This window comes from Carcharodon carcharias, chromosome 1 (assembly GCF_017639515.1).
Source record: "Carcharodon carcharias isolate sCarCar2 chromosome 1, sCarCar2.pri, whole genome shotgun sequence".
NCBI classification, from domain to species: domain Eukaryota; kingdom Metazoa; phylum Chordata; class Chondrichthyes; order Lamniformes; family Lamnidae; genus Carcharodon; species Carcharodon carcharias.
The window spans coordinates 265,235,581-265,243,678 of record NC_054467.1 but is presented as its reverse complement, the minus strand read 5'-3'; the positions used below and the strand labels follow the sequence as shown (position 1 = coordinate 265,243,678).

The 8,098-nt window shown below is 42.9% G+C and overlaps 1 protein-coding gene across 3 annotated transcripts in view; it reads right to left on the bottom strand.

Annotated features, from left to right (window-relative positions):
• Window positions 1-223: 223 nt before the first annotated feature.
• Window positions 224-8,098, bottom strand: part of LOC121279949 (disintegrin and metalloproteinase domain-containing protein 12-like) — a 375,022-nt gene continuing 367,147 nt past the window's right edge. For all 3 annotated transcript variants that reach the window (XM_041191570.1, XM_041191551.1, XM_041191560.1), the window contains one exon: window positions 224-792. The gene's annotated coding sequence lies outside the window, so the exon portion shown is untranslated. The remainder of the gene's footprint in view (window positions 793-8,098) is intronic.

The window sequence follows — 8,098 nt, the reverse complement described above, 5'->3', positions numbered from 1 at the left end:
AGGTAAACTGTTTGCAACTGAAGGGAATTAAATAAGTGAGCACAAAAGGCATTCTCAGCCAGGAGAAAGTGTCCCAGGCCATGAATCAGATTCCAGATTCTGGAACATCAGGCACCTAACCACAGGGTCTCCATCCATTCATTGGCTTCGTGCTGTGATTCCTTGAGTTTCCCTCCCCTAAACAAACAGTCACGGCAATAAAACAGGCAGGTGAGTGATGAAAGAAGGGTTATCATTTAAATTTATCATTAAATTGTCATTACAGAGGGATGCAACAGTGTTTTAAGTTCATAATAATTACAACATTGCTTTTCTCTACAAAATCGTAAACTGAAACTAAGCGGCTCTAACATTGTTTTAACTGAAGCAACATAAAGCAGTGACGTGGCATTTCCATTGACTGTACACAGTTTCAGCTAAACGGATTAGTAGATTTTAATCAAAAGCTATGTTTTTAGCCTTACTGTTGCTAATGTTAAATACTTGTGGTGTGATGCTTAGCTTGGCTATCATTTGGTCAGTTTATTCACTACAATTAGATCCAGGTGAAACTGTCAGGAGTAGGTGTGTTGTTACCCACAGGATTGGAAGATTGTAATTAATGTTTGGCACCTCAATCAGAATAAATAGTACTGGGTTCAATGAATTGTCTCTAATCTGCACCATTCCCCACTCCATTCTAGAGTTTTAATACAAGGTAATGTAGAGAACAGAGATATAATAACAGGTACACACATATGAAAATATTTATAATTGATAAGGTCATTGTAGTTTGCTGGTTGATGTCTGAATCTGTGGGAGGAAGAAAATATTTTAGTAAATGGTTATTGGTTTGGTAGAAAATGGACAATATAAAACTTCTTACATACTTAGCACGTCAGGTAATATGTTGGAGAGAGAAGCACAGTTAATGTTTCAGGCTTGGACTTGCATCAAAATCGTTCTTCCTTACTTTCACCCTCTTGATGCTCCCTCGTTCCATGGACAACAGGCTCCACAAATATCCCCCATCCTCTCATCCTCTGAGCCTCCTCCTGAGGTCCCCAGCATCATAGATGCCAGTCTTCAGCTGATTTGATTCACTCCACATGACATGCGGAAACCACAGAACCACAGAATGGCACAGAAAGAGGTAATTCAGCCTATCGTATCTTCGCTGGCCAGAAAGGAAAGAAACTAGCCACTTATTTTAATCCCATTTTCCAATGCCTGGTCTGTAGCCTTGCAGGTTACAGCACTTCAGGTGCAGATCCAGGTACCTTTAAATGAGTTGACAATGAGTTCCAGTTGCTCACCAGCTTCTGGGTGAAAATTTTTTCCGCATGTCCACTTTGCATGTGGGACCTTGTCAAATGCCTTTCTAAAAATCTATGTAGGCAACATCCATTGCATTATAATCATCAATCCTCCTTGTTACTTCCTCAAAAAATTCTATTAAGCTAGTAAGACACTATCTTCCCCTAACAAAACCATGCTGACTATCCCTGATCAGCCTCTGCCTTTCTAAGTGACAATTTATCCTGTCTCTCAGAATTGATGCCAATAATTTGCCTACCACCAAAGTCAGACTGACTGGTCTATAATTTTCTGGCTTATCCCTCGCACCCTTTTAAAATATTGGTAGAATGTTTTTAGACCTGCAATTCTCTGGTACCTCACCGCTATCTAGTGAGGATTGGAAAATGACCCTCAGAGCATAAGTAACTTCCTCCCGGGCCTGGGATACAATCCACCTTAAAGGATGTCAGTCCCTCCAGTACTTCATCTCTCATTATGATTATTGTATCTAATATTTCACACTCCTCCTCTTTAAATAGAATGTCTGCATCATCCCTTTCCTTTGTGAAGACAGAGACAAAGTGCTCATTGAGAAACCTGCCCATATTAACTGCATCCATGCATAAGTTACCATGTACATCTCTGAGGGGCCCTATCATTTCTTTGGGTTATTCTCTTGCTCTTAATATACTGGTAAAACATCTTCAGGTTTTCTTTGATTTTACCTGCCAATGTGGCGCTAATTACTGTAGCAGGATGCTAAACTAGTTAGTGACTGATCAGAGGGTCTACAAAAGAGACAGGCTTTTCAAGCTGCATGATCAGTAAGGGACGCACAAGGTCTTCAGTCTTCAGGGTACAAGACACTAATAGCATTCCAAAAATACTAAATAATCAAGGGGCAAAAGGCACGGAGGAAATAAATACAATAACTATCACTAGAGATAAAGTATTAGGGAAACTGATAGGGCTAAAGGCCGATAAGTCACCTGGACCTGATGGGTTGCACCCTAGGATATTAAAGGAAGTAGCTACAGAGATAGTGGATGCTCTGGTAGTAATATTCCAAGGATCTTTAGATTCTGGAAAAGTCCCAGAAGACTGGAAAACCGCCAATGTAACACCCTTATTCAAAAAGTAAGGACAACAAAAAGCAGCTAACTATAGGCCAGTTAGCTTAACAACTGTCATTGGGAAAATGTTAGAGTCTATTATAAAGGATGTAATAGCAGAGCATTTAGAAATACATAATCTAATCAAGCAGAGTCAGCATGGCTTCATGAAGGAGAAATCATATCTGACAAATATATTGTAATCTTTGAGGAGGTAACAAGCAGGATCGATAAAGGGGAACCAGCAGATGTAATATATTTGGATTTCCAAAAGGAGTTCAATAAGGTACCGCACATAATGCTACTTAATAAGATAAGAGCCCATGGTGTTGGGGTTAGTATATTAACATGGATAGAGGATTGGATAACTAATAGAAGACAGAGAGTTGGGATAAGGGGGGCATTTTCACCATGGCAACCTGTAACTAGTGGAGTGCCACAGGGATCAGTGCTGGGGCCCCAATTATTTACAATATATATTAATGACTTGGATGAGGGAAGTGAATGTACTATTGCCAAGTTTGCAGATGACACAAAAATAGGTGGGAAGGCAAATGATGAGGATGACACTAAGAGTCTACAGAGGGATATAGACAGGTTAAGTGAGTGGGCAAAAACTTGGCAGATGGAATATAATGTGGGAAAATGTGAGGTTATGCACTTTGGCAGGAAGAATAGAGGAGCTGAATATTATTTAAATGGAGAAAGACTGCAGAAAGCTGCAGCACAGAGGGATTTGGGAGTCCTTGTGCATGAATCCCAAAAAGCTAACATACAAGTTCAGCTGGTAATAGGGAAGGCAAATGGGATGTTGGCCTTTATTTCAAAGGGAAAGGAGTATAAAGATAGGGAAGTCTTGCTAAAACTATACAAGGCATTAGTTAGGCCACAGCTAAAACACTGTGAATAATTTTGGTCCCCTTATCTAAGAGGACTAATGTCCTGCAGTCAGCATCACAGTGAAGCAGCCTGGGAAGAGTGTCCTGCAGTCAGCATCACAGTGAAGCAGCCTGGGAAGAGTGTCCTGCAGTCAGCATCACAGTGAAGCAGTCTGGGAAGAGTGTCTTGGAGAGGCAGGGATTAATCAAGGACAGTCCACATGGTTTTGTTAAGGGGAGGTCATGTCAGACCAATTTGATTGAATTTTTCGAAAATGTGACCAGATGTGTAGATGAGGGCAATGCATTTGATGTAGTCTACTTGGACTTCAGCAAGGCTTTTGATAAGGTCTCGGTGCCTTTTTCCCATTGCCCTTGATTCCCTTACTGATTAAAAATCTGTCTATCTCAGCCTTGAATATACTTAACAACCCAGCTTCTACAGCCCTCTGCAGTAAAAAAAATTCCACAGATTGACTATCCTCTGAGAGAAGAAATTCCTCCTCATCTCTGTTTTAAATGGGCGATCCTCTATTTTTGAGTTTAAGCCTTCTGGTCCTAGACTCTCCCACAAGGGGAAACAACCTCTCAGCATCTACCCGGCCAAGCCCCTGAGAATCTTATATGTTTCAATAAGGTCACCTCTCATTCTTCTAAACTCCATGAGTACAGACCCAACCGACTCAACCTCTCCTCAAAAGAAGATCCCTCCATAACCGGGATCAACCTAGTGAACCTTCTCTGGACTGCTTCCAATGCCAGTATATCTTTCATAGTTATAGCTATAGACATAGAGGTCTACAGCCCATCTAGTCTGTGCCAGTCAAACAAGTACCTAACTATTCTAATCCCACTTTCCAGCACTAAGCCCATAGCCTTGTATGCTATAGCATCGCAAGTGCACATCCAAATACTATTTAAATGTAATGAGGGTTTCTGCCTCCACCACCCTTTCAGGCAGTGAGTTCCAGATTCCCACCACCCTCTGGGTGAAAACATTCTTCCTCACATCCCCTCTAAACCTCCTGCCCCTTTCCTTAAATCTATGCCCCCTGGTTGTTGGTCCCTCCACCAAGGGGAAAGGTTCCTTCCTGTCTACCCTATCAATGCCCCTCATAATTTTATACACCTCAATCATGTCCCTCCTCAATCTCCTCTGCTCCGGGGAAAATAACCCCAGTCTATCCAATCTCTCCTCATAACTAAAACTCTCCAGCCCAGGCAACATCCTGGTAAATCTCCTCTGCACTCTCTCTAGTGCAATCACATCCTTCCTATAATGTGGATTCCAGAACTGCACACAATACTCCAGCTGTGGCCTAACCAGCGTTTTATACAGTTCCAGCATAACCTCCCTGCTCTTATATTCTATGCTTCGGCTAATAAAGGCAAGTATCCCATATGCCTTCTTAACCACCTTATCTACCTGTCCCGCTACCTTAAGGGACCGGTGGACATGCACACCAAGGTCCCTCTGATCCTCGGTACTTCCCAGGGTCCTACCATTTATCGTGTATTCCTGTGCCTTGTTTGTCCTGTCCTTATCCGGATTAAATTCCATTTGCCACTGACCAGCCTGTCTATATCCTCCTGGAATCTAAGGCTATCCTCCTCACTATTTACCACCCCACCAATTTTCAGTGTCATCCGTGAACTTACTGATGAACCCTCCTACATTCAAGTCTAAATAATTTATATATACCACAAACAGCAAGCGACCCAACACCAATCCCTGTGGAACCCCACTGGACACAGGCATCCAGTCACAAAAATACTCCTCGACCATCACCCTCTGCTTCCTGCCACTCAGCCAATTCTGGATCCAATTTTCCAAATTGCCTTGGATCCCATGGGCTCTTACCTTTGTTATCAGTCTCCCATGTGGGACCTTATCAAAAGCCTTGCTGAAGTCCAAGTAGACTATGTCAAATGCATTACCCTCATCTACACACTTGGTCACATCTTCGAAAAATTCAAAAATTCAAACTCCCCTTAACAAAACCATGCTGACTGCCCTTGATTAATCCCTGCCTCTCCAAGTATAGATTAATTCTGTCCCTCAGGATTGCTTCTGATAGTTTCCCCACCACTGAGGTTGGACTGACTGGCCTGTAGTTCCCTGGTTTATCCCTTCCTCCCTTCATCAATGACGGTACCACATTGTCTGTCCTCCAGTCCTCTGGCACCTCTCCTGTGGTCAGAGAGGTCTTGAAAATTATTGCCAGCGCCTGTTGTCCCTCTCAGTTGTGAACACTGACACAAAGTATTCATTTAGAACCCGACCTACGTCTTCCGGCTCCACACACAAATTACCACTATGGTCCTTAATGGGCCCTACTCTTTCCCTGGTTATCCTCTTACTCTTAATGTTCTTGGAAAATAACTTTGGATTTTCCTTTATTTTATGTGCCAATGTTTTTTCATGCTCCCTTTTTGCTCTCCTAATTTCCTTTCTAAGATCCCCCCCACACATTCTATACTTCTCTAGGGCTTCCCCTATTTTGAGCCCTCGGCATCTGACATAAGCCTCCCTTTTTCTCTTTATCCAATCCTGTTTATCCCTCGACACCCAGGGTTCCCTGGATTTGTTGGTCCCATCCTTTGTCTTTATTGGAATATGTTGGCCCTTCACTCTCCCTATTTTCTTCTTGAATGAGTCCCACAGCTCTGACACAGATTTACCTAAAAGTAGCTGCTCCCAGTCCACTCTGGCCAAATCATATCTGATCGAATTAAAATCAGCCTTCCCCCAATTCAGAACTCTGACCTCTGGCCCTTTCTTGTCCTTTTCCATAACAACCTTGAATCTAACAGAGTTATGATCACTATCTGCAAAATGCTCCCCCACTGATACCTCTATCATTTACCCAGCTTCATTCCCTAAAATTAAGTCCAGGACTGCACCCTCTCTTGTAGGACCTTCTACGTACTGGCTTAAAAAGCTCTCCTGGATGCATTTTAAGAATTCTGCTCCCTCTAAACCTATCACACTATGACTAAAGCAGTTAATGTTGGGGAAGTTGAAATCCCCCACTATTACTACCCTACCCTGAGGGAGGGTGGTCCATGGTAATCAGCAGGAAGTTTCCTTGCCCATGTTTAACCTGATGTCGTGAGACTTCATGGGGTACAGAATTGATGTTGAGGACTCCCAGGGCAACTCCCTCCTGATTGTATACCACTGTGCCATCATCTCTGCTGGGTTTGTCCTGCCTGTGGAACAGGACATACCCAGGGATGGTGATGGTGGTGTCTGGGACATTATCTGTTGGTATGATTCTGTGAGCATGACTATGTCAGGCTATTGCTTGACTCGTCTGTGAGACAGCTCTCCCAATTTTGGCACCAGCCCCCAGATATTACTAAGGAAGACTTTGCAGGGTTGACAGGGCTGAGATTGTCATTATCATTCCCAATGCCTAGGTCAATGCTGGGTGGTCTGTCCAGTTTCATTCCTTTTTAGTGACTTTAAGGTGATTTGTTACAATGGGTCGCTTGCTAGGCCATTTCAGAGGGCTTTTAAGAGTCAACCAAACTGCTGTGGGTCTGGAGTCATGTATAGGCCAGACCAGGTAAGAACAACAGATTTCCTTCCCTCAAGGGTGTTAATGAACCAGATAAGTTTTTACAACAATCATTTCATGGTTATCATTCAAATTTCTAATTCTAGATTTTTATTGAATTCAAATTCCACCATCTGCCATGGCAGGATTTGAACCCAGGTCCCCAGAGGATTACCCTGGGTCTCTGGATTACTAGTCCATCAACAATGCCACTACACCATCACCTCCCCCTTAAGGAGCAGGCTCTTTTAGGTGCAGGCTCAAGGGGCCAAATGGCCTACTTCTGCTCCTATTTCATATGTTCGTATGCTTTTACGTATCCTCTCTTTACTTTCCTAATTTCCTTTTTTTCACTTCACCCTGTACTTCCTATAATCCTCTCAGTTCTCTACAGTATTAAGCTTTTTGTGACTGTCATAAGCTTTCTTTTTCTGCTTTATCTTACTTACCCTATTTGCTTCTAGATAACCAGGGGGCTCTGGGTTTGGCGGTACCACCCTTTCTCTTTGCGAGGACATGTCTACACTGTGCTGTAGAATCTCGCTTTTGAATACCTCCCACTGATTGGACACTGCTTTCCTTTCTAATAGCAGTATCCAGTCCACTCTCGCCAGCTCACCCCTCAGCTTTGTAAAATTTGTCTTCCCCCAATTGATAACTTTTACTCCTGTTCTATCTTTGTCCTTTTCCATAATGATGCTAAATCTAACTATATTATGGTCACTATCTCCAAAATGGTCCCCCACTGCTACTTCAACCACTTGCCCAGCTTCATTTCCTAAGATTAAATCCGGAACTGCACCTTCGCTCATTGGGCTTGTTACTTGTTGGCTAAAAAAGGTTTCTTGAATGTAGTTCATGAATTTTCTGCCCTCTGAGTCCTTCACAACGTTCATGTCCCAATTGATATTAGGGTAGTTGTAAGTCTATTACTGCCCTATTGTTTTTGCACTCACAAATTTGCCTATATAATATTTTTTATTCATTCACAGGATGTGGGCTTCACTGGTTGGGCCAGCATTTATTGCCCATCCCTAGTTGCCCTTGAGAAGGTGGTGGTGAGCTGCCTTCTTGAACTGCTGCAGTTCATGTGGTGTAGGTACACCCACAGTGCTGTTAGGGAGGGAGTTCCAGGATTTTGACCCAGTGACAGTGAAGGAATGGTGATATATTTCCAAGTCAGGATGGTGAGTGACTTGGAGGGGAACTTCCAGGTGGTGGTGCTCCCATCTATCTGCTGCCCTTGTCCTTCTAGATGGTAGAGGTC